Here is a 27,788-nt window from a genome sequence, read left to right as displayed (position 1 = left end):
AAGAATCATGGGTGTTCCTCTTACTAAAAAAACAAACACTTGACCCCTCTATACCTGCTAATTATCGGCCTATCACGACCGTACCCTTTCTATAAAAAAAATTCTCGACAAGGTCGCCTACACACAAATCCAGAAATACCTGGAACTACACCACCTCTTAGGAGCACGCCAATCTGGTTTCCCTCCTCGACATGGCACAGAGACGGCCCTCATAGACCTAAGGACCCAAGTGGATGAACTAAGGGACAATGGGAAATCCGCCCTCCTCCTCGACCTCTCGGCTGCATTCGACCTTGTTGGTCACAAGGTCCTATGCAGCCACATAGACTCAGCTGCTCACTTCTCTAGGGAAGCCATAGCTTGGTTTGAGTCTTTCCTAAGCGAAAGAACCATTCGAATATGTTCGCCCTCAGCAGCTGCAGGACCTATCCCCTATCACCTGCGGCGTCCCCCGGGGATCTTGTCTCTCCTACGCTATACAACATATTCACTAAGCCCCTTTTTGACGATCTGGACAATCTTGGTATCACCTACACTAACTATGCAGATGATACAGAGATCCTCCTCCCACTTTCAGGGGATTTTGCCTTGGTGAATAGGGTGTATCTCATCATCCAGGCATGGATGGCTAATCATGGTCTATGCCTGAATGATGACAAAACAGAGCTCATCACTGTAGGCACCCCCACCAACCTCAATAAACTAGGGATGAATACGCCTCCTTCATAATTGACGGCAACCTCATCAAAGTTGCCAGCGAGGGGAAAACTCTCGGCTTCTATCTCGACTCTACCCTCTCCTTCACCAAACAAGTCAACACGTTGGCTTCCACCACCGGCTACACGTGTGAACTCATCAGAACTGGTAAAGCCTTCCTCTCCAACAACAGTTGTATAATCCTCTCCAGAGCCCTTATTCTGTCCACACTTGACCATTGTAACGCCCTATATATTGGCTCAACACAACGCCCTTAGAGCGGCCCTTGGTGTGGCCAGGAGAGACCATATCTCGGAGATCAGGCAGCAAAATAATTGGCTCTCTACAAACGACAAAATCAAACTGAAAAATGCGTCACTCACCCATAAATCGTTGAACAACGCTGCCCCCAGCTATCTCGCTGAGAGATTCCATAAAAGGACCTCCATCAGCCCTTCCAGACTAGCCTACAGGAACTCCCTCCTTGCCCCTAGATTTAAACTTTCTAAGGTAGGAGATAATCGCTTCCCTACAAAAGCGGCCCAACACTGGAACTCCATGCCGCCTGCAATCCGAGAAGATCAGCCATATCAGAACTTCAGATCCAAATGCACCATGTGGCTCAAATCCTCCGATATCCAACCCCAGCCGTGTGTCCACTAGCTGCATAATACCATCAAGTGGACAGTAACAAAATGTACAACTTTGTCTCCTGCTATCCTGTGATTATTCTATGCATGTATGTATCTGTATTGTTAATTTATCTATTGTGTAATTAAGCGGAGAACCTACCTGTAACCTTCGCGCCCTATACCCTTGGGTCTGGAGCGCGTTACAAATGAATAAACAAACAAACCTACCCAATATATATTTCCTTAGACCAGATAAAGCAAATGCTGAATACAAGGACAAGAAAATTAAGATTGTAATGTATATATTTGTCCGTGAGAAACAAGTTTAAGGACAAAGCCTATTGATTGGCCAATTAACCAAAGTGAATGAGGTATGCTTTGCAAGGGCAATATAACGTGAGGTAAAGTAGAATAGTCACAAATGTGCATTAAATGCCTTTCGATTTGTTTGCAGGGTCCAGATAAGGGATTTCCAGAAGACTGATGTAACTAAGCAGTTGATGACTTGGACAGGAGTTCAGGAACTCTAGGAACTCTAGGTAAATATGAACAGGTGATGATATGGTGATACAAAGTGGTGAAGGAGGTGTGGACTAGGGCTATACCCACTTGGAATGACTGGTGAAGGAAAAGGGTATCATTTAATGGGTTTTTTGTAAACTATATTTGTTGACTTGATTGGGTGAACATGATTGGGTATTTGAGGACACACGCAGAAGGAATTCAGTCATTGGGTGTCTCCATTAGTGGTGTTGGACATTAGTGAACATGAATGGAACCATCGTACTTGGGAGTATAACATTTTAAATGTCATCAGTGTTTCCTGGAACCAACTAAACTAAGTGTCCTAATGTACCTCTCTCCCCCATTCCGCTCCCTACGATTTCCTTTCCTCCTCTTACTTGATTCTTTCTTGTTTTATCATGTGAAGGATTGTTAACTTATGCAAATGTTTAAAATGACATTGTTTCATGAATTTGTGGGAATTTATCATGATGTTTACTAATCATGAAATGAACTAACCAATCTGGTATTTGCAATGGATGATGGATATTGTATGGATTTGTGATCCTAAAATGTTGGATTTTGGATGTGTGCGTTAATTTAATTTAGTTATGTCCAGATCTATTATTGTGGCTGTGTAAAACTATGAATGCACATATTTTGAATGGGTTAAACACCCACATGATGTACATCCCAATGAACTGGGTATTTTCGATGGATCGTGAATATTGTATGAATTTGTGAATTATTTGTTAACTTGATTTGTTGATCTTTGATTATATTATTTGGGTTGTGTACAATTATGAATGCACATATGTTAAATGAGTTAAATACCCAATTGTTGTACTATCTATACAAACGTTAATAACTTTGATGTCCATCCCTGGGGAAGACCGAAAGAGGTGGAAACACCTGGTGGCTGATGATGGCTATTAACTCTTTATTGACAATAGAGTAATGAAGGGAGGTAGAAGCACAGGTATTTGAGAAGTATAACCTTGTCAAGAAACCAGAGGCTGAGAAAGGTTGGAAGGAGCTACAAGATATTCCTCGATAAAACCACAAGTGATTGTCAGAGATCAGTATAAGAAAAAAGAGAGACCTTTGTATATGGAAGCTATATCTGGCCAAGAAACTGAGAGAAAGCTGCAAGAGAGAGAAGGAAAAAGGGAAGCGGAAAGACAATCTTTTGGCCTACATCAGTTGTTCATATTAGTTTTAGGGTCAGTTAGAGTTGGGTTTGGAATGAGGAAATTTACTTTGGACTTCCTGACGACAGACAGGCACCTTTTAGCTGCTTTAGGTAGGAAAATCCCCATAGCGATAGGGAGAGAGAGGGGCCTCTTCTTCATAATTTAATTAAAAGAATATAAAAATGTGCATAGTGTGTCTGACTCCTCCTTCTGGCCGGCCACAGAGAGGACCTTTTTCCCCTCCTCTATACCAGGGGTGCCCTCTGGATACTGCCCCATGGACCACATGAAGGCCGGCGTGAGAAGGCTTTGTCTTTGCTAGGTGACTTCTCTGCTTGCAGCAAAGGATGCAAGAGTGCTTCTCTTCCTTAGGCTTTCAATGCACCTTTTCCTTGATCAGGTCCCCAAAAAGTATACCCCTTTGGAAGGGGATGTGAAGAGCCACTACCTTGTGTGAGGCATCTGTCTGCCAGTCAAGCATGTTAAGGTTGAATTCTAGAGCGGTTGAAGATACACATGGTAAGAGCTGCTGCCCTGACCTTGTCAAAGACCAGGAGGACTGAAAAATAAATCCTTCTGCCGCTACATGACTTTCAAAAGCGAAGAGTCTACCGCTTACTCTATCTCTGAATACAGCTCACTGAAGTTGTCTCGGAAGCACCCAGACAGAGGTGGGCATCCACATAGTTATTTCCCTGGCTCCATCCAACTTTCTATCAATTGGGTTCCGAACCACTGCCTCCTCTGGGGAAATCTAAGGCCGGCCAAACAGGCGGGAGAGAAGGGATTCAATAACCACAGAGGCTGGTGTTGACTGCTCCTCCACCCAACCCCCACGTAACCCTCTCCCAGTGGGTACAACTTACTCCTGAAAGGCAGAATAGTCATTTTTATCATGCTCTTCTCATTCACTCCAGAGTTTGTCATTCACATCTGGAATAAGAGGAAGCCCTTTCTTTACAGTCTTTCTAATGTGTATGGGACATGACTGACAACTTTCCCCAGTGCCTCCTTCTCCAAGTATTTGCCACTGGGCTCCTCGTTGTTGGATTTTAAGGATGTCAGCATGCAGAATCATGAGGAATAGATAGATGAGGGGGGAAGAAGACTAGGAATGCCTGGGAGCTCGGCATGCGGCATTTACTCCTGATCCTGGCCTTATCGTCCTTTCTCTTCTCCTGCAGAGGTTCTTAATTAGGACTTGAGCCAAGTCTTTCAGTAAAGCTGTTCTCTGCCTGGCAATTTTTTAACGGGGGAAGGCATGTTGGGAAAATGGGAGTATCAGAAGTGGACGACTGTACCACACGCTTCTCTGAATGTCCTCCCTGTGACGAGTACCCCTGAATAGCACAAGCGCTGCAGGAAGCGAGGTACCCCTATGAAAGAAAAACTATGAGAACCAGAAGAGTGTCTTTAGCAATACTCCCAGAGTACCCTGTGGTTCCCCAGCCATCCATACCCTGCTGATACGGTAACCACGTTCGTCCACCTAAAGTGGATGGGCCTCGCTTTTGCTGCAGACCTCATATCTTTTATGGCGGCACCCCATGTGACTAGCCCCCCACCTCTGGCCTGGTTCGCGGACAGGAGTCCAGTCTACTCCCTCAGGGCTCACTGCACTCTGTGCTCTACCACCTCAAGACCAGCAAAAGCCTTGGGAGCTGTTGCTCGCTGATGCGAGACAGGTCATGGGTAAGTGCAAGCCTGGTGGGTCCTGCCTGGAATAACCTGACCGGAGTTCAGAGGTAAAACAGAAGGGGCTGCGGGAGGATCCTCCCTTTATTCCTCTGGTGAATGGTGGATGCGAGGGTCAGAGTGTCTGCAGGGGAATTGAAAGTATAGAAAGATTTCATTAACAATCTGATGTGAAGGCTTGTGGTCTTCATCATTTGTATGGACTGGGGGGAAGCACAGTGGGCGTGGCGGTAAGGAAAGTTTCGCTAGACAGGACTTACTGCAAAAACGTACTTGTCTAATGTGGTCTTGCTTCACTATTACTCCATAGATGGGGAGAGGGGCAGTGATGTTGGCCTTACTTGCTAACACACTTAAGGAAAAATGTGCTGCCAACACAGTGCTTGGTCTTATTAAAAACAAAAAAGTCTGGCCGTGCCCTTTCAGAACTTCGTAACTGCTGGGTTATTATGAATTCCTATGCAAATACAGATCCAGGATTGTCTTAAAAGTGGGGCCTTACGCTAATGTTGTTGGGCCCACCGCAGTGACATTAACATCTGCAAATGCCCACACAGCGTTGCCGAGTGGCCATTTACAGATTTTGGTTGGGCATTGCCCGCTCGTGCCCTACTCTGTCTAAGGGCCTCATTACGACCCAGGCGGTAAGTTACCGCCTGGGTCGTACCTTTACCACCATGGCGTAAACTAGGTTTACGCCATGGTGGTTGGCAGACTTACCGCCCCATTCCGAGGTGAGTGGGGCGGTAAGTCCCCATTAACCCATTTACCCTTCCCCATTCCCATTTTTGCCCCATAGAGCATAATGGGAGTGGGGAAGGCGTTAATTACGTCACCGTAAATTACGGTGGCGTAATTAACAACAAGGTCCCTTAGCGCCATGGATTTTAACACCTGCTAAAAGCAGGTGTTAAAACCTCCATGGCGCTAACGGACCTCGGTTTCAGGCGGTAAGGGTCGGCACTGTTTACGCCGCCGTAAACCCCTTACCGCCTGGGTCCTAATGAGGCCCTAAGACTCTGAAAATAGAACAAACAGACTCCCCTTTCGAAACTGCTGTGAAATGGTTATCCTTGCTTGCTTACTAACCCATACTTTATCTCAGAGTGGATAATTGTACACAGTGATCTGTGGCTTTTGTTAGACATTTCTGTGTGATGGAAGATTGTGCACGGCTGGTGCTGAGCTGGCTAATTTGGCTCAATCCAACTCGTAGTTTTTTACGTTTTGCAGAGTCATAACTAGTTAAGGACAATGCAAACCATGCGGGAAAATTCTATTTGGTTCTTAGCCATTACAATGGGGTTTACCACTTCACTATGTTTATTTGTTCGTGTCATTTTTTTAATCTAAATTTTTGTAAAGGGTTATTAATGTCACTGATATGTTCTAAACCCAATCTATATCGTCTTGCTTCTGTCATACGGCTTGTCTATTCCCTATCGTTCAGCGGGCATGGCCTGGCAGCTGCATACACAGAAGGTGCCTCTCTTCCAGCAAGGGAATTCGTGTTTGCCTAAATATGGCAATGTTTCTTCAAAACTGAACGTACTTGGACCTCGTACAGCTGGCAGCCCGGGTGCCTACGTCATAGTGTGCATACCAGGACATATAGTACCTGACACGAGACCAGCGATCGGCTTGCACCGCGTAGCACTGGATTGACACCTGAATGCCCCTTGCACGTTTTGCACATGTCCACTGTTTTGACAGTGCGTGTAGCCTAATGCCACATTTTTGTATGCTGAAAACAGATGGCTTAAGCAGTGGTGTTTAGACATGTCCATAAAACGCGACTTGAGCGTTCCGCTCCCTTCTGCGGGAATACAATATTTAAACAGCAACACATTAGAACCGAACAAGAGATCCTTTGCAGAAGAAAGCGCTCAAGTGCGACTTATTTTTTTCTACTGCTCAAGGGGAATTAATTTCGCCCTCTGGCGAATGTAATTGGCAGACGGAACGTTTGTCCTCGGTTTGTGAAACCAGTGCCCTCCGGCTTTCCTGAGCTGTGACCACTAGGTGTGAAATTGGCTGCATCCGGTTTGTGGTCAAACTTCCTTGCAAGCTTGCATTGCTGATGCGACTTTAGTTACAGCTGAAACAAAGTCTCTTTTGATCCAACCACCAGGGTTTCGGTTACAACCTTGGATTGGGCAATGACTGCCGAGTTCGCCTGATGGGCGAAGTGTGCCAGTTTTGTGGGCCAGTTTGATGACTTGGTAGTTTGACCCATGCTTCTTTCCCAATGTATTTTTAAAATAAGCCATTTGTTAGAAATGACTCTAAAAATATGCCATGTTACCCTTGGTGTATTTTGAAAAGTCGCAAGTTATTTTCCTACTATACGTGGACTACCTTTTTGATTCCTTTGCACAGACCTATTTTTTTTGTTCCAGGTACTCCCTGTTGGTCTCCTCTTTCTCAAAATACAGTGACGTGTATATGCATATATATATATCCACTAAAGTTAATGTTGACCGATGACTCCATTTCACCAGAACACCATGTCCTGGCCTTTGCTTTTACTTTAGTGTCAGGTGTCGAAATATTTGGGTAGAGCCTGGGACATCACCCAGCGAGCAAGAGCTACCTTGGAGAACAAGCGGTTAGTGCGTCACTTTCTCCAAGTCTAATAAAGTTATAGAGACGTTTTAGGACCATTCTAGAGAACGTTCCATTTAAAAAAACCTAATCCAGATCTTAAAATGATGCACCTAGTAAAAAAAACAATAACTTTGGAATGTTGATTAGGTCCGTATTATACAGAAGAGCACACTTTTTTTATTCTGCTTCAGTGCTAACCCAGGGTGCCCATCGATATGAACCCATCTCCCCCCATTCCAGAGCTCCAGTTCAGTTTTTATGATGTTTTGCAATTTAAAGCTCTTATCTGGGGAAGCCCTCGTGCTGCACACAGGAGGCGCCTCCAAAGTATGGCTCCATCTACACTGTGTGGCATTAAAGTTTTAGCCTGGCTCTTGACCTCTTTAGCTGTTAGGCTCGCTGGGAAAGCTCATCTTTTAAAATTATCCTACCACTGCCTTACGTAATGACTATGAACCCCTAGCCCAAGTAATAGAAACCGGTAAAGCAGACATTCTGAGCTCTCATGTTGACACACGTCGCCCCCTGGGTACTAATACATTGTGGGCACTTGCAAGATTAATAATTTAACATTTAATTGTGTGAAATAATACCTTTTAACTTCAGGGAGATCTTGGCATACATTTATCCCTGAATGTGTATTTATTCTATTTTGATACTGTAAATCTACCGATGTGGAGGCCTTTTATCCTACACTGTATCTGAAGCCCCATTGAACCAGCTGTGATTGTATTGATTTCTATTAATTTCTCTGTGTTAACTAGTAACTATAAAAAAAAATAACATATTTACAAGTGTGTCCTAACTGGTTAATCCTTATTGGCTGAAACCCAGAAATGTTGGCGTGGTTTGGTGTGGTGTGGTGTAGTGTAGTGACTTGTGCTCGATGGGATGTCCATTACCGCTCTTCCCTATGTTTTATTACATAAAAACCCTGCACCCTACCACTTGAGGGCAGTTGATGTACGGTGTAATTTAACGGAGAGTGCATATTGAGGGTTAGCCACCCAACCCCCACCGCCGGTGCCTGGTCCTGACCAGAATTACCAACACTGTGCAGCGCCTTTGACGGCGAGAGGCTGCCAGGAGTTGGCTGAAGCACCCCTCAATGTAAGGTACGTAGAATTTACGCTGGGGCGTTTGGATGATCGGAGTGCTCGTAGTGACGTTAACACAACACATGCCTTCCAGATGATTTGCCATCGGGGGAGGAGGATGACTGCATGGTCTCGTGACACTCCGCCCATTGCAAAACAGGTAAAAGATGTGTTGCTCTCCCACTCATCTGATAAACCTGCCCAGGGGGTCGCAGATGTCTGGTCGCATTTCTGCAGCATTCCAGGGCTGGAGGAAATCCAATCGGCTGTACCTTTGCTCACCGATTTAAACAAGGTGTAAAAATAGAATGCAAGCACTTAGTCAATTAGGAGTTTACTGGCCTGCGACCTGTTCGAGTGCTTTACAGCAGGCTGCAGGCGTAGGCTTCCATGCCTTGGGTGCCCACATGTCACTGAATTTGAGTGTGCTTGTTACTATGTTTGCAAGGTATATGTAAAGGTGGCGTCGCCCGGCGCACTGTGCACACGCCTTGACATTAAGCTTCCACTAGTGGATGGTTCGTTTTGCTTTTGCATGTCTACAGAGTCGTGTACTGCCCGGTACTCCCCTTTCATTGTTGGACGTTCAGGATTATTGAATTAAACAAAACATGACAAAATGATCTACTTCAAAAGGAACGCAAATTAGAGAATGCAAACAATATGGTGCTCATTCACCAACGTAAGTGTAAATGGGTGTAAATTATGTACGTAATTAACGCCTACGACTTGTTCCTAATTTACGACTAGTTTAGTGATTGACCGCCACTTCTGACCCATGTCTGTATAACGTATGCATGCCGTAGCGTGCACTCTTAAGTGTATGCCATTCATCTGCATTGATAGCTCACTAATTGGTTAACCCAATTTATACCGATTCCATAACATACACACACACCCCGCACCCTCCACACACAAACACACTTTAGGGTTATTTTGGTGCATGTTCTAAACCACTCGAGTCTTGACCAATCCATGAATAAGCTCATTGTGTAGAAAACCTTTGCAAATCGTTGGGGAATACCTACCAATTTCCATTTGCCTAAGTCTTCTGCCCACTTGCATTTCATCCACCCTCGTCGCTCCCTTAAACTTTTCCCTGGATAGTCCACATAGGGAGTAATTATGGATATCAATAATGCATTTCTTTAGTGAACGGCGTGTAATGTGTGCACACAGACTTTTTTTCAGGTGTTGGTCTAACTTCTTTAGATGTCGTGTCTCAGGCAACACATCGTCTTGCTCGCTTCTCCAGTCCCAATGGTCAAATAAGAGATGAAGCGTGTGCGAGCAGGAGAACAGCATGGAGGCCGTTGGCATACCCTATTGCCTTCTGATGATGGTCCCTATTCACATCGAAACGCGTTGAGAGACCCAGTGGCGCCTCTGTATTGCATCAAAAAATTGTTGAAACGTGCACATAATGACTACTTAAACTTTAGACTAGCATTTGTGCAGAACATTTGTTCTATGCAAATTTGTAATAGTGGAAACATTTTTTAAATAGTCTGCAGTTTTGTTCGTTTATGGCTAATCTGACAATAGTTATGAAGGGCTTGCAAAATCTACCAGCCCACTAGCATTGACGAGCAGTTTTTATGAAGGGATACTCGACCTTGCTGGCGAGTAAAGGGATGTTAGAAACTATTTTGCTTTTACTGCAAACACATTTTATTTGCTGAAACTGGCAAATGTAATTTTCACTGTGAATGCTTGGAAGCATTGCACCAAATATGAAGTGTGCTTATATCTCGGGAGGACAGCTCAGGGGCAAGGGGCTTGTCTCGGAAGCAAAACGACGTGGAGCAACACAGGTTCGATCCCTGAGTCCGTGCTTAGAATCCTCTGAGTATTAAGCACATTATAAATAAACAATTATTATTATAATCAGATTATTATTATGGCGACATGCATCATTTTACAAAAAGCACTGGTAAATATTGTGTTGCTAGCCACCATTGGGCGAGTGTATTTCTCTTGGGTCGAGTATGTAAACTAAGGAACTTGCACTGCATGTCTGGTGGGATTTTTAATAATTTGCAAGGCCTGTTATGTTAATCTGCTTTCATACTGTGCCAAATCCCCACAATAGTAGTGTCAGAGCGCCTGATCCTTGTTTGTGGCATATTGCGCACAGTCCTGGGTTGCTCCAGACCTTGGTCTGCTTGGGGAATTGTGAACAAAACTAAGGGATGCGATAGGGGATATTGGGAAAAGAAGGAACATATCTGGGAAATTGGGCAAAGAGGAGTGCCTTTTGTAAGAGTGAATATATATATATATATGTGTTTGTGTGTATATGGTTGTCTTCTGGAGAAAGTTAGAGACTAGATATGTGTAGAGATTGCATAAGTAATTTGTTTCCAAGGCCTTTTTGGAGAGCTATGAATTAAATATCGATGTATGCTCTGTATGTGTGGGGCTCGAGAACGTGCTTAACCAATTCTGGCATAGGTGTTGGCTTAATAAATGTGCTGCATGCTTTTAACTTACTGCCCATGTTTCCCAGATGGTACTTCTGGAACTGACAAACCAATCTTAATCCAGAGGCTTCTAGTCCAAGCTTGTTTTTCTGGAGGACTGAGGAATGGCAGGGGATTTCATTTTTTAAAATGCTTAAACACAGAGCCTGCAATGTTATGGTCGTAATATGAAGGTTCATATGTTTCTTTCCCTGTTTTGTCAGCTTTCATCATGTGTCTCCTCTGTATGAAATCAAGCACCAACCATGTTCTTTCACTACACTAATAAAGTCTCTGTCTGTGCCATCTCATGATTTATGCAGCCCTTCCATTTCTCCCACAAATTAAGAAGAGAAGGCACACCTCCAATGTAAAGGCTCCGAACCCTCAGTGAAAACAGCTGAGTAGTAATTAATGCTATGTTATGTGACTTGTTATTTGTATCGTGTCCACTATCACCGTTATGGCATTGAATGCTGTACGGTGAGTTACCCTTCTGCAGACCCTGGTCTGAACAAACATGAAATAAAAGGGAATTGCATTGCATTTAAATAGTATAAATGTTTCATGCGACATGTCACTTGCTATCGGAGATAGTTTAGAGATATTACACTAGCGGTGCAATGTAGAGTCATCAGGCACAACGTGAAATGCTATGTCAGTGACTATGTGACAGATGGACTCAATTTTGACGTGGGACTATGCTGTATTCTATGGCGTGCAGGGCTAAATATTGAACAGGCTATTTTCAATAAGTATAAACTCTGAGGCAATGGACTACAGTTGGTGCTCTCCCATACTTAACATGCAGAACATATAAACATTGAGTAGCATGCAGTCATGTAAATTACATGCACATTTGCCGCATACGTTGACGCTACAGTCAATGCATGCCCACTTTCCAGTAACATCAAGTTAATACTGACGAGAGGCCTTTTAAAGGATATGGCTGACACAACAATTTCAATTTGCTGACCACCATTTAGGCAAAAGAAGAACCACCACCCCAACCTTCCTAATGCACACAGCATACGTCCTCCAGTCTACAAAGAACCAACCACCACTAGCCAATTGCCTGTGTCTGAGCACAAAGCTCGAGGCTTTTTTTTTATAGTGTTGCCTTTTTTAACACATCAAGGGCCGTGGAAAGCTCTACACTGAAGACCAGCCAACTCCAGATCGCAATGCGAGTGCAAAACAAATCGAGGAGGTGGGCACGCCTCCAATGAGTGCGTGAGAATACAATGCTCCAAATTCCACAGGAGACAAAGATTTGACTGCTTTAGAGGCAGGCAGTAGGAAACGGAGTTCACAGTGGCTGCGTGTACTAGAGATTACCTGTGGATACTCCCAACAAGTCCTCTTAAGAGAGCTGCAAAATGCATTTCATACAATAACAGATTCGCAACTCGGATCTAGCTACGTTACAGGGGAACCTTATATTAAATCAATATTAATATGCAGCCAGAGAGAGAAAGCCTCCAGATCAAGATCCTGAATGGTGGAAAGGATAACTAAGACACGTTTTAAATAATCCAGGCTTCGAAATTGAGAGGAGCTGGCAGCCATTTGGCTCCTGCTTGTAGCTTTTGAAAGCCTGGTTAACTTGACACCAACAGCTACCATGAGCTACATTTGGCTACGTAGGCCAACTGATGACGATTTTTTTTTATTTAACTGCATGTATGGGTCAATCTCTGTAAATAAACATTAGGACACATCTAAAGAACATTTAAAGTACAAGGAGTCATAAATAATGTACACAATTCTAAGTTTGCATTTTATAAGAACCAAATGTAATAGCTCCTTGTTCCCCAATGGTCACTGGTTAATGCTGGATATCCAGGAGCTGCCTTTAGTTCCTGGTTATCCAGTCGGAATTTCGATCCTTGTAATCACAATCTAAATATGGAGTGTGGCTGAATTATACCTCAGAAAAGCTCTGTCCGTCCCCAGAGTTATATGCTGATATAATGTTTTGCATCGTGATCGTTTGAGAGGCTGGAAAATATTCTGGCTTTTGCTTCGTCGCTCTTTGGACTAGGTGTGTGAACCGAACCATAGCAGTTTTCTGGAGCCATACAAGATGTACTAAAAACTATCCCAACTAACAGAAAATGTAACTAAGGCAATTTTTTCACAAGCATCTGCCCATGCACTCGTTGGATCACAGTTGTCCTTTTAGGGACAATATGATCTTGAGTCTTTATTAAATGTAAAAATGTGGCAGTCATATGTGCATACATAAGATTACTTTAGAGGGTCGCAGACCCTGTAGCTATGGTTATGTTGGTTTTCCCAGAGGAAGAGCACATTTCGGGTGACATATACATTTAGCACAGTTTGATGAATCTGCACAAAACATTCCCAAAATAATATAACCCAGACTCTGAATCATTTTGGAAAGTTTGCTGCGTTTTCATCAAGGGCAGGCAAAGTTATAGGGGTAGCAACATTTTCAAAATCCAGATTCACTTTGATGGGGAAAGAATGTCTATTGCCCCTATAGCCTGAACTGCTGGACACATTTTCACAAAGCTGTGCAAGGCGCAACATCCTGGTCCTGAAATCGTGCCTTTGCAGATTTGCTGGTGACCCGCCCAGTAGATTTAAAAAAAAAACTCTAAAAAATACACCTATAAACAATTATTGATGTCTCGGTTTGGCCACCGGCTCATTTCCTGATTTGGTGTATACGGATACCTCAGTCAATCGGGGAGCCATGTGACATTGTGTAAAGGTGCATAATTGATCAATTAAGAAATGGGAGGTACGTCCACATTTTGAAACGTACACCATGTTTGATTCGTGACCTGCACCTGTTATCCACCTACAGCGTGGTGAGAAAATATTTTAAAACACATTAAACTTGTCTTACATCCTTTGTGTAGGCGAGAGATGGTGAGAATGCAGTGGTTTCACTAGACAAGTCCGAAAATGGGTCTTTCTTTTTCGATGTTAATGAACATTGACGTTGGTTAACTTGACAAATGTTTGAATACCCACACAAAGGTTTTGGGGGCGCTTATCACTTTTATGGTGTTGGATTCTACACAAAACCTTCCTAAAAATATTTAGACCCGACTGAATCATTTTGGAAAGTTTGGTGAGGCTTAGTTACGGGGGGTGAGGAAGAGTTGGGAGGGGGCAGTGGGGATCCCAAAATGTCCAGATTGACGTGATTCGGGGGAAAAAAATTGCTTTTACATCTGGAACCACTGAACAGATTTCCAGAAAACTTCCACGAAGTGCATTGACCTGGTCCCGAAAGTGTACTTTTGCAAATATGAAGCTAAGCCATTCAGTTTATTTTCTTTAAAAAATATCAAAGCATAGTGCTATAAGTATGCCACCTGCCATGGCCAGTGGCTATCGGGGACCGACTGTGGGGGTAAAAGTGGCCACTGGGCCTAACCTGCGGAAAAGTGCCCACTGGTTATGGCAGCAAGCCCTACACATTGGCCCACTGTCCCATTATAGGGCTATAGTGACAACAGGGCCAGGCTGCAGGCTGTTCCCAAGACCTACTGTGGGTTGATTCGTGGGGCAGACAAGATGGCTGAATCCCATGCCACAGGGAGTGTAGCCACTGGCCGTGGCTGGTGGCCCAACATCCCACAATAGGGCAATGGAGGCCCCTGGGCTAAGGTTTGCAGGCGGTGGGTTGTTTCATGAGATTGACAACATGGCTGAAACCCATGTCCCAAGGTTTGCAGCTACGGGCAATGGCCACAAGCCGTGGACGGTGACCCATGGGCCCATTACGGTGTAGTGGGCACTGCACCAGGCCAGATCCATTGGCTATCGAGTGGCTTTGTTCGGTCTGGGGTATGCCCCCAGGCAGCTCATACATAACGTTAATCGTCAGCATGCAGCCTGCCAAGTGACAAACCTCAATGTGTGTTGCAAAAATATGTTGATTAAAGAAACATTACAGTTATTCATTTTGAAAGAGGAATTGGAACAGCATGAAACTTTCTTCATTTATCGAAACCATTGAAATTCACTGGAAACCGTTGTTAAAAGCACGTTATGGTTAAGTTGTCCTACCCAATTTCTACTAGAGTTTGCTTGGCGGGACATGCGACATGGCTGAAGCCCATAACCTGGGAATTGTGGTAACTGGCCATGCTGGCAAGCAATTGACAGTGGCACAGGGACCCATGATTTTGGTATAGTGGACAGTGGACCGGGCCAGAGGCTAGCTCCAGTGGACATTGAGGATGGTTTGGAGGAGCTAAAGCCCTCTTGTATTGCCAGCATGTGCTGCGCAAAGTGACACACATCAATATAAGCTGAAAAAAATGTTTGTTAAAGGTGTGTTCTAGTTCTTTCATATGAGTTTTAAAGAGGAATTATTAATGACTTGCTTACAGTTCTGTAACAGCATTATAAATCTTCATTTATAAAAACAGTTGAAATTCAGTGAAAATACTTTTGTTAAAGGGACGTTCTGGTTAAGGTGCTCTAATAAAAACCGGGTGGGGACAGTTTTTTGCAATAACCCACATGATAACAGTGTAGGTCTCCGAATAGTAGGCTCCTTCCTTCAAGATATGTTTCCCCTCTGTTTGCACTGCTTTGAGCAATGGCTGGGATGGCTCAAGCAAACACGCACCCGAAAAGCGAGACATTGAGGGTGTGATAGCTCAGCGCAGCTAGTAATATATTCAATGTGGCAGTGACATTATAAGGTGCCAAGTATTTTGATGAACTTATTCTCTTTTTTCATGTATGTAAATATTGCCAGGTTGCATTATGCCTGCTAAGCACATCATTGCATGTTTTCAGGATAGCCACTTTACCACATTACCCACAGTTATCAAACTACTGTGATGATTCACTAGATGTCGTCACTTCTCCCAGAGGGGGAGCCTTTCACATGAGGCCAGGGAGGTGAAGCCACTACCCGATAGTCTTGCTGGGGTGGTATAATGCGGCAGGATCTTATGGGGAGGGACTCTCCATCTGGGTATAAGGATGACCATCTAGCGTACAGACCTTATGAGAATATCACATCCCCACATACTGTAATCTCTTGTTCCTCTGCTAACCTCTTTGTAGACAATAGGCCCAAGTACTGTTAGAAGTTCGAGTGACTCAAGGTTCTTGGAAAGTATTGAGATGAAGAACGAAAGGAACCTAAGTAATCCAAGTACTGGGACGAGTTGGCCCTGCGGAGCAGTGAAAATGAAACCTGTGAAAGAGACGAAGGACTTCTACAATGGGCACAGTCACTGCTGGCATCATTGTATAAAAATCGACAATGCACTGAACACTTGGTCTCGGGCAGCCGCGGAAGACTGCAGGTGTGTCATGCGCATTGAACTCGGGAGATTTAAAACTGTGTCGCTCATCCGGAGGGAGAGAGCTCCAAAGACTCTGCTATTCCACTGTGTTTGATGATCGGAAAGGTCTGTAAGAGCAGACCTGTGCCCCACAGTGTTGAGAGGAGGGAGGAAGGCAGCCGGGAAAGTCGTAGCACAGCCACAGGGGAAGCAAGATGCCAGAGAAACTGAACACCCTGCATCCCAGGAAGCCCCGGTGACGTGCCAAAAACCCCAACAAGGTAAAGGGGGCACGGTAGAACCAGAGGGGACGCGGGCCGGCTCACTGAGAGGGCGCATGCAGTTGTCCCTAGACCCCTTTGGAGTCATAATGCTTGGGTGGCACGGCAAGTGCAGGAAGCCTACAAACCATATCCTCCTCATCGCTGTGGTGGAACGAAGCCTGTTGACCAACCGGGAAGGGTCGAGGACCCCAAATATAATAAAGATAACTTGAGAGGGGAAAGTCCCTCAGGACAGTGGCAGAGATGAGCCCACCAACAGCCAAAGGAGGGTCGGGGACCCTAAACCACATACAAGTCATCTTCCTCACGGCAGTAGTTTGTAGAGAAGTGAACCAAGTGGGCCAGACTAAAGACGAAGAGAAGCCACGGTTGTGGACCTTCCTAAGAATTGGGTGCTGTATGTGTGAAGCCTAATGAAAATCAGAGAAGGAGAAGGGAGTCCTTCTCCTGGTAACCCGGACCAGTAGTAAGGTCCAAAAAGACCTGGGAAGGGCAGTCAATCCCACAGGCTAGCTTAAGTCTGTTGTCAGGAGAAGTGAGATCAAAAAAGTATATACAAGACTGTTCTAAGATTTGGGAACTGTTTCAACAAACCAAGAACTATAACCCAGAATAAGGAAGTCATTCTCCTGGGACAAGAACAGTATTGCCTTATTGTTTAGTTTCTAGTGTAAGGGACAGAAGTAAGGTTTTCTTGACACAGGACGGTGGACATTTTTAAGTTGACAGACATCCTGACAGTCACCTTATAGCTCTTTAGTTGAGGCTGGGAAACCCCTCCTAAGAATAAGGACAGATAGGTTTTCTTTCTCTCTTTTTGATGCAATGAAAGTATTTAGCCCCAATATGCCACCTTTCTGTCAGCCTCCTTCTTCTTCATACTTATACTACATTATGCCCACTTAACAGATCATCACTAGGTTCCATTTTGCCCAAGTAGCACATCATGGCCAGTTTTTATCATGGTCATTTAACCCATCATTGCACAGCTTTATCGATTCTTTTTTTGTTTTGTTTTGTTGCCAGTGTGCCTGGAGGCAGGGGTCCCACACAGTTGTCTACGGCCTGGACTGGCATCAAAGCTGCAGCCTGCAATATGGAATATCGTAAAGGCTCTACCCTTCAAGGTGGTGCCTTATATCGCTAGTGCGCTGTTATGAGCTTTAATCTGTGTGGGGCATCTTAAAGTACATTTTCTCAGTGAGCATGTTCTCAGCTCGTGGTTGTTATTTTGATGTATGACTGGGGCAATGGCTCAATTTGTGTTAGATTTTATGCCAGTGAAACGAATAAATCTGTCTGTTTTGTTTATGTTGTCAAGATTTGCAAAGGTGGAAGCACTTCTGTCTTGGCTGTATATGCAATAGAGCACATCTGGCCATTGTACCATTCCTAACACCCACACACTTCCGGTTTTCATGCCAGTGCTCAGATGGTGCATGCTAAGCACGCCATTGTACCTGCATTGCTAGTTGTTGAGCTAGGACAAAAGCCAAGTATGGCATGTTACCATTGGTGCATTCACAACATTTTTATTTCAGTTAGTACTGGAACTTAAACCAGTGGAAGAGTGATCATTGCACCAGCCCGAACGCTCGGCAGACCCTTTATTGCGCCACCTCTAAAACAAGTGCACATTTGGTCACTGCACTGGTACTGTAACCAGCAATGCATATCTGCCATGAAAGTAGCCACAGATGCACCCTTCTGACATCATAGTATTTTGCCAGTTTGCACTGTCGCAGTATGTTCCTAGTTTATTCATCACAGTATATTCCCATTTTGACAAACCCAGTGTGTTCTAGGTGGCGCTTTTGCTTAACTAGGGAGATCTTCGCGTTTGTGCTGAATATGGTTCTTTCAAATGTAAGCACTGCAGCAGTCATTTGAAGCAGCCAGGGCACAGTAATATTATTCCTTTGTCATATTTGATTTGGCATAGTGGAATGCAAGCACAAAGAGCATTCCAAAGGACCATTAGCCTGCAAAATGTTACTGACAAAATACTGATTGTCTGGTTCTGGTGTTTTACCAAACCATTATTTTTATCTGTAAATTTCAATTCGTTTGTGAGTACAACTATCACATGCCCTGCACTACAGTCGAAACCATTTATATAATAAGTAAAAATGTGGAAAAGGAATACACTATAGAGCGCATTTCTAAAACGTTCCTCTTCCCCAATTAAAAACCACACCGCACCCACCTGCAGCTATCGGTAGAGGAATTTCAATTCAAAATCGAAGCACAATCATTGTGTACGAGGGTCACGCATTTTGATAATTTCTGAAATGCCATCCTCCTTGATCACATGGGAAGACTTTACACCCCTTTGTATAGAACAAACTGGTATATACCTCAGTGAATTGAACATCTACCCTACATGAAGTGGGCCAGTAGCTCAAGAAAAAAAGGTTTTTGCCCCAGGGTTCCGCTGCTTCTCTCACCAATCACACTATGCTGCTGCGTTGGATCTCACCTGAATTGCTGGAGGATGCTACAGATCTGCTCTGTCTGGTCAACCGTGTGTATTGCTCATCCTCCATAAGGTTGCATAATCTGCTTTTATCTGCTTCTTTTGTTAATAGCAAGCCAAGAGTCATCTGCTATTGACTGGAAGAGGGCCAGATCAGGCATAGTGTGTTGCTCAGTCATTTTGAGGTATGCAGACTTGGCAGTTTTGCTAGTAATGGTTGCTGTGTGTGAGCTGGCCAGTGCTCTGGCCTTGTCAAGAGTGGAGTCCGCGCCAATCATAAACATGTAGGGCGTTGGGGCCATAGATTCCTTTTTCCAACCCTAGTGCCAGCATGCTATGTTATGTAAGGTACATTTCTTGAGCGCACGACCACCCGAAGGCATCTTGGCGCTAGAGAGGGAGGCAGTATTCAAGAGGAAGCCAGACAAAAGGTTACAAGCGCCTAGAAAAGTACTGTTTGCAAACCCGTCTCTCCAGCCTTGCCTCCAAGTACAAATGCTGCCAGTTTTTGTATCAGTTGCAGATACTGCCAAGCTGGTGTACGATAACAAGACTGCAAAGAACACCACACCCAGCAGGGACTCGATCGCAGCAGCAGCCTGGCGATAGAAGAAGGAAAGACACTGCAGGACCGGCATAGTATGCCGGCCGGTCTGCATTCTCTTAAGTTCCTGATACGGTCCCATGGAGCGGACCATGTAACACAAACTTGGATATTGAATTTCCTATGTCGCTATGAGCATTACGTGGCTAGCCAGTGCCGAGAAAGTAACCCGGGTTTAGTCCCCTTTCAAATAGTTCCCCATGCAATACACATCCTGGTAAGGGAAGACTCTTCCGGAGTGACCAGGGAAAGCTGCTCAATCAGTACAGAGGGAGGCAAATATAAGCGGGGAAAAGGAAGTGCAGGTTTATTGGGTGAGGTCTTAAGTGAAGGTGGAGGAGGGCCAAGAGACCAGCATGAGGAAGGAAGAAAGGAGTGGTTTGTGGAGGAGACTGGCGGAGAAGGCGAGACATTGGTTTAGGAGTGAAAGTGCTTCTGCAGTGTGAGTGTACATGTTTGTGTGGGGAATGAGTAGACACTAGTGTAAGGAGTTAGTGCAAGGTGTGGATGAGAAGCAAATGGTACATGGTGAAAGAAGGGTCTTTGAATAGCAATGGGAGGAGGTGAGTAGCAGTAGGAGGAGAGTAGCAGTGGGGAGGAAGAGTAGTGAAGTGGTGTGGGAGGAGAAGTGAGATCAGAGGGTGGAGTGAAAAAATCAAAGGGTCTGTGGAATAAGGGGAGGATCAAGAGGCGGGGTAGGTAGACACAGTAGAAGGAAGGTGGTAAGGGGGAATGTGAGTGAACCTAGCTGAATCTAAAAGAGTAAGTTTAAGGCACAATCCCAATTCCCAATTGGAAGACTAACCCTTAGTGATAGTAGGGGAAGATAGTAAGTCCCTAAAGGAGTTGGTGTGATGCTGGAAATGCATCGGAGGTACAGGGCCTCTGTATCCCTGTCCTTTACTGCCTTTTATTGTGTGTTTTGTCGTGTTTTCCGCGCAGGAGTTCATGTGGGACTCCTGGCGGTGCAGCTCTCCCTTTTGGTTTTGGTGAACGGACCTATGGGATACCCTTATGGCACCCATGGGTGTGGGTATATCCCTGTGCCCCTAGTGTATGTTTTTGGGCACCTGTGTGTGGCCCACAGAGCAGGGTATGGGCTGGTGGCAGCTCCGTGCTGAATTTACTGGTGCCCTGAGCGTCCTCCAGTTTTGGAATGCCCAGGCCCTGTCATTGGAATCGGTAGGCTCCTGATGCCCGGCAGGGCCAAACTCAGCCTTTCATCCTTCCGAGGTCGATAAATGAGCTCCACACACCATGGGTAATAATGAGCAGTGCTCAGATACCTGAGGGTTCGTAACGCTATATGAATGCGAAATGATTATTATTATTATTTATTATTATTATTATTACCTTGATCTTCCCAAAGTCCCGGGAAGCCCTGACTCTGTCCCTTCCCCCTGATTGGCTGTTGGGTGGAAGTTCCATATATGGTAGTGTGGGGAAGTGCCGCCCAGACTGGCAGGAGCCTTCCCAACGACCATATGTTGTGGGTACACCTATGGGTGGGACCTGGGTGAATGGAGTGTGACGAATATGCACTTCTTGTTGTGGATGTCTAGTTTCTTGTGTTTGCCACAATGACTGAGACAGCCCTGCCCGAAACTGGTATGAATGCAGTGTGTAGTGTTGAATGGCGTGGTACTTGTCCGAATCCACATTCTGCGTTGTGAGTGTCTGGATGGAGAAGAATGGCCTGAATGCACCGTGCGCCTGATTGGATGACAGACTGCTGATTGCCCTTCGTAGAGTTTGGATGCTAGAGTGTGACCCAGCGGAATGAATGGGAGATCAACAGTATATCTCGCTGCTAGGAATCGTGTTCAGAAGTGTTCAGAGCTGAAGTCCAAACTACGAAGAGTAACTGGAGTGAAAATGACGCTTGACCTTGAAGCCCTGCTGGAAGAGAAGAATTGCGGTTGCTCTCCTTCATCAATCTGAAAGCTGCTGTGTCTCCAATGACTGACCCAGAGAGGACCTGGTATGGCACCCTCTTCCCGAGCTACGAGGGACCATCGTGCACCAGCTGATCTTTGCCAACGCTCCCTGGTAGACAGACCTTCGACAGGCTGCCGACCCGAGACAGGGACTGCAGCGGAATCCCAAAGAGAAGGGCCCGGACTGTTGTCCGCCACTGTCGACGACTGCCGTCACCGACCGTAGCCGCCGTACTCCTGTTGCCTAAGAACTTTTGATCCAAGGACGCTCTCATCTGCATCACCGCCCGTCTGATCCCGCTGGAGAAGGCCAGGCCGTCAACACGCTGAGGAGTATCCACCGGTGGGTTTCCCGCCACCCAAAGACCACAGAGACGCAACGACTCGATGCCCGTGCTGGGCCACAGTTCTTCAAACTCTTTGCGGTCCAGAACTATCGACATCGATGTGCCCCGCACGCCTCTTCCTTGCAGAACGTTTACGCTTCCCCGTCGACGAGCATTGCTAGGAACAAAGCTGTCCCTTCACCGTCGTAGCTCATCCTGTTCTCTGTCGGACGTTCGACCCGTGACTCCTGCCTTAAAGGGAGGGCACTCAAGAAGGGCTGTTCATTCCCCGACGAGGAACGCTACAGTGCCAGGTACTTTGGGGTTGCAGAACTATTGGGAAGTTTGTGGTGAACAATATATGAACTGTACTTGTGATATATCTTTATTCTACAGGTTGCCCAGGTGGGGGGGGGGGGAATCTCCACACAGAACTGTCTCAGTAGTAGGGCCAGTATTCTGCCAATTGTTCTAACCAACTGCTTTCCTCTTATCTCTATTGTTGGTTTCCCTTACAAACTGATTTGTGTGCCATTTAACCATACAGTTGATGCATGTGAAAGAGATCTAATAGTAATTGTGGTACCCGTAGAACTGTATATTTGCCATTATAACACTTGCAAGGTGTGCATCACCCCCCTATCCCCCTGCCATGACAATCCCTGGTATGTCACCCAAACCCTGCCAAACCACATCACCCTTGTCTGCCACACCATGACATGGCAAGCAACAGCAAAATGCCAACACATGACCAATAATATACGAAGTGACATGTGATGAATGGAAAGTGGCCCGAGACAATGATGCCTGACATGGAATCAGATGAAATGACTGACAACAACCTCCCACACATACCAAGTCATACACAAATGCTGTACACCAGTGGTAGCTTCAACACAGCACTGAATGCTTGTTCACATGCACATTGGGCAAGGCAAAATCGCCACTCCCAAACCCGTGTGCTGTGTGTGTGTGTGTGTGTGTGTGTGTGTCTCCTGCTAAACACTGCTCAGCACAGAGCACAGTGAGCAGCAATTGTGTAGGGGATACACCTTGAGCATCACATCAAAAGGAGAAATTAACAAATGTACCTATTGACACATGTCAAGGATCCCAAAATGGTAATTGATCATGCGCTGCAGGGACACAGCGTGCCCGAGAAGGCAATATGTGTGCACCTGTGGGCATGGAATGGTGGTTGTACGTGTGGTGGAGCATTGTGCAACTGTGTGTGTCAGTAGGGACATGCACTCAATATATGCTTGTCAAATCAAGTGACCCTCAGTGTCCTATACAAATCACATGCGAACATTGCCCATGTGTACACCCCAGTATGTCAAACCACAAAAATCCCCTGACACCTGAAAAGTAAATACAACACAGGAACTGCCATTGACCAGCAGAACACATCATGTACATAGTACCCCACAATGACATTGTCAGAGAGTGCCCAAACACTGTAGCCCAGGCTTACTGTCCAACAACAAAAGTCCCTCTCTCATTTACACATCACCATGACCTTCTGAACAACTGTGTCTGGGGTATGTAGCCTTCTCCCTTTTAGACCAACACACAGAGCCAACAGCGGCTAAAACATGTAAGTCTTAAGAGCTTTCCGGAAAACCCAGATGATCAGTGACCTCATGAAGTAGTGCCAGAAATCTAGTTTCTATCTACATGCTATGAAAGCATCATGAAGTACAACACTGTGACGGCCTGAACACCAGTGAGGGCACAGGACTCCATACAAATGTTGAGACTATAAGCACGAAGAAGGGGGCTGCCGAAAGAACGGAAGGACCCGCAGGCAAAACAGAGCCCAAGTATGAGGAGATGGCACGGTCTGCGGAGGAGGAGAGCAAAGGAGGACATCAAGCTCCATGGTGGGGGACTGACATAGGCGCTGACCGCGTCACGTCTCACATGAGAATCGGTTAGGGAGACCCGAATCCATGTAGAGAATAAGTGACAAGTTGGAGCACTGGCCAGTGCATGGGCGGTATGCTGCACGAGAGTTGCGGGGACCGCGGCACGAACGTGCTGAGAGGCAGCATGCTGCACGAGAGTTGCAGAGACCGCGGTACAAACGGGCAGCCGGAGCAAAGGTCAAGGGGGACGAGAGAATGGACAGGAAGCTGGGGAGTTGTGGACGCGGCCCAACATGACCGGCGGGTGCCCGCATTCCAGCGAGTCACGGACTCCAAAGGGATTGTTGGGCCGAAACGCCACAACGTTAGGGAGGAGCAGGGAAGATCAATGGGACTATTTGTACAGCCACGTGAAAGAAGACTGAAAGCAGAGAAACGAAATATTAGTAATAATTGCGTCTTACCTAGGGTGGAGGACTCAAAACAACCTGTCTTCACCTTGTGGCACATGGCTGGGAGGCATCATGGCGACCGATAGTGCAGAAAGGAAGGGGAGGGGCTCGGGAGGGTTTTTCAAGCCTCTTGTGGAAGGAGAGCCCTGATTGGTTCAAAGAGATCCAGCCCCTTTACAAGTCAGAGAGAGAAGAGGGACTGACTAGGAGTTCTCTTCTTTCTTGCAGATCCGTGTTGGAAGCAAGGAGGCAACAAGTCCCCATCAGTGGGCTTATGAGGACTAACCTGAGGTTTCTGCCTTACCCTCTCAGAAAACCTACAACTGCAGCAACTTCTGATGAACCAAGAGATCTGAAACTTTGATTTATTTCTTTGTTTTTTTTTCTCTAAGTCAATAAAGACTGACCTTTGTTGAACTCCCCTGCCTAGTCTGATTGGTCTGTCACAAAATTTGGTGGCAGCGGTGGGATTTGGAAACGCCATGGAGGCCATCATCAAAGCCCTCACAGAAGGACAGCAACAGCTCCAGCAGTCTTTACAGGTGCAGACCCACCAGGCTCAGGCCGACAGACAGGCCTTTCAGCAGGCTTTACAATGGCAGGCGGCCAACCAAGATGTTATTAAACAAATGGCGGTGACGATGGCAGCTACCAGAGGAGCTTCCATAGCTCCTAACAACGTTTTACAAAAATTCCAACCAGGAGACGATCCGGGGTATTTTTCTACCAACTTCGAACGGGTAGCAAGAAATTCCCAGTGGCCAGTGGAGAAATGGGGCCACTTCATCGCTCCCCTCTTAACAGGGTCCATGCAAGGGGCCTACCAGGTGGCTAATCTTGCAGGAGATGCCACATATGCAGATATAAAGAAAACGATACTGGAAAGGATGGGGGTGGACGAGGAAGCCTACAGGGCTAGACTAAGAGAGACAAGTCTACTAAATGGAGAAACACCCAGGCAACTGTACGATCGAATACATGACTTGGGTGACAAATTACTAATGCCAACTTCCAGCACTGTTCAAGAAATCATGGACAAAGTCAAGCTAGAACAGTTTGTGGAGGCCCTACCTGCAGCTATGCAACGGTGGGTACGACAACACCATAGACCCGCTCTGTCTGAAGCCATTGACATTGCTACGGCCTTCCAAAAGGCCAGTCCAAACCGGCTGACCCTGTTGGACAATAAACCCGCACTTCGAGGAACAACAAACCGGATGCCAAGAACAGTCGCTTGGAACCACGGACAGCAGCCTGGCCCCCTTCTAACAGACAACCTCAATGCTTTGACTGCGGTCAGTGGGGGCATATAGCCCGATTACGCACAAGAAAACCCAAAACCTAGCAGATGGAAATCGGGTGTGCCCAGTCCAGAGAATTCAGACAGAGACGGGAACCATATCTCATGGAAGTCCAAGTAGATGGCACTCCAAGACGAGGTCTTCTCGACTCCGGAAGCAAACAAACTGCCATAAGACCGGAAGTAAGTGGGCTTGATGGGGCGAGAAGACAACCTATACAAATAAAATGTGTACACAGGGACCCTAAAACTTATCCTTCTAAGGAAGTAGACCTAGAGGTAAATGGGGTGAATTCAAGAATGAGAGTCGTCATAATGCCAAACTTGCCATCCCAGGTGTTATTGGGGACAGACCTGCCAACCTTCGGGGAATGTGTTAAAGAAGCCGAGTGGTTAACCACAGCACCCTATGCTCATTGCGAGGTCGAATCTAGTACTCCGAAGCCTATAAAGAAAACCGAGAGAGGCGAGGGAAGCTAGGCATCAATGGGAAGAAAAAAAAGGTACATAGGGATAATAGACTGGTTACCTGAAGACAGCATAAAGTCATTTTGAAGTGAACTGTTGACGGACCCAACACTGAAGAGTGCAAGAGAACAAGCCGTCCCTAACCGGGATACTAAGATAGGATACCCCTGGTTCAAAACAAGAAAAGGCCTAATATATCGCATAACCAATGATCCAAGTAGAGGGGAAATGGAACAATTACTGGTGCCCTTAAGTTATTGGCCAATCGTGCTAAGATTAGCCCATGATGACGTGGTAGGAGGACATCTTATAAGGGAAAACACCCAAGAGAAACTGTTAAAAAGGTTCTTCTGGCCAGGGGTATTCAAGGAAGTGTCTAAATACTGTGAAGAGTGCCCGGTTTGTCAGAAGACGAGTTCCCATAAACCACAAAAATCCCCCCTACACCCGATGCCTCTTATAAAAGAACCATTTTCAAGAATAGGTATGGACCTGATTGGTCCCTTGGAGCCAAATAGTCATGGACACAGGTTCATATTGGTCATAGTGGACTATGCCACCAGATACCCGGAGGCCTTCCCGATGAGGGGTATTAGTGCACAACAAAAAGTATGCCAACAGTTGGTTCTGTTTTTTTCCCGGGTTGGGTTGCCTAATGAAATAGTAACAGATCAAGGCCGCAACTTTGTGTCTGGCATAATGCAGACGGTGTGCAAGCAGTTAGGTATCAAGCAGCTACACATGTCCATCTACCACCCTCAAATGGATGGGCTAGTTGAGAGATACAACAGGACCATCAAATCGATGCTAAAAAAAATAACAGCACCATCAGGAAAAGATTGGGACAGAGTGTTACCTTGGGTTTTGATGGTTCTCACAGACACACCCCAGTCATCAACTGGGTTCTCACCCTTTGAACTGTTATTTGGACATAAACCGAAAACAATCCTTGATATAGCCAAGGAGGATTGGGAAAAACAAGAGGAAGAAAAATCTCTTGCGGATTATGTAATAGAAATGAAAGAACACCTGACTAAACTGAGAGAAATGGCTCAAGAAAACCTAGGAAAGGCACCATAGTCCCAAGCTACATATTACAATCAGAACGCAAGGATGAGGACATTTCAAGTCGGTGATAAGGTCCTGGTATTGCTACCTAACTCCTCTAACAAAATGATGGCTCAGTGGAGAGGACCATATAAAGTCACAGCAGTCCTGGGCCCAGTAAATTACCTTGTCGAACAACCTGATGGGAGGGAAAAACAGCAGAACTATCATATCAATCTTTTAAAAGAATGGAAGGAAACAGAAAAAACCTCCCAAGGATAAACCAACTAGAGGTGACAAGGACGGAAACAGCATTCCAGGTGATGAAATGGGGAACGCAACTTGACACCGAGAAAAGGAAAGAACTGGAAGGCCGCTTACAATCTTTGGAACAAGTGTTCTCTTTCTATCCCGGAAAAACCACCCTGGTAGAACATGCTATCAACACGGATCCTACTCAAACAGTAAGAATTCGCCCTTATAGATTGCCGGAATCAAAAAGAGTAGCCGTACAAGCCGAGGTGGAAGAAATGTTACACCTAGGAGTAATCGAGCCATCTACCAGTCACTGGTCCTCGCCAAACCCGACGGCTCCACCAGATTCTGTATGGATCACAGAAAAGTCAATGCCATATCCACCTTTCAAGCTTACCCCATGCCTAGGATAGATGAACTCATAGAGCAACTGTGTACAGCACAATATATCAGCACTATTGACCTAACCAAAGGTTACTGGCAGATACCCCTACGAGAAGAAAAGTTGAAAACAGCCTTCTCTACCCCAACGGGTTTATATCAGTTCACCATGTTACCATTTGGCTTACACGGCGCGCCAGCAACTTTCCAGGCCTT

The 27,788-nt window shown here is 45.6% G+C and overlaps 1 protein-coding gene across 1 annotated transcript in view; it reads left to right on the top strand.

The window, feature by feature from the left end:
* The window catches only part of PTPN14 (protein tyrosine phosphatase non-receptor type 14), a 1,387,330-nt gene that overhangs the window by 153,651 nt on the left and 1,205,891 nt on the right, over positions 1-27,788 (top strand). Inside the window, exon 2 of the mRNA XM_069608563.1 lies at positions 1,783-1,867. The gene's annotated coding sequence lies outside the window, so the exon portion shown is untranslated. The remainder of the gene's footprint in view (positions 1-1,782; positions 1,868-27,788) is intronic.

The sequence above is a fragment of the Ambystoma mexicanum genome, chromosome 4q (genome assembly GCF_040938575.1).
Source record: "Ambystoma mexicanum isolate Mex_15411 chromosome 4q, UKY_AmexF1_1, whole genome shotgun sequence".
NCBI lineage: Eukaryota > Metazoa > Chordata > Amphibia > Caudata > Ambystomatidae > Ambystoma > Ambystoma mexicanum.
The sequence above is the reverse complement of the archived record's forward strand: the minus strand, read 5'-3'. Positions and strand labels throughout refer to the sequence as shown.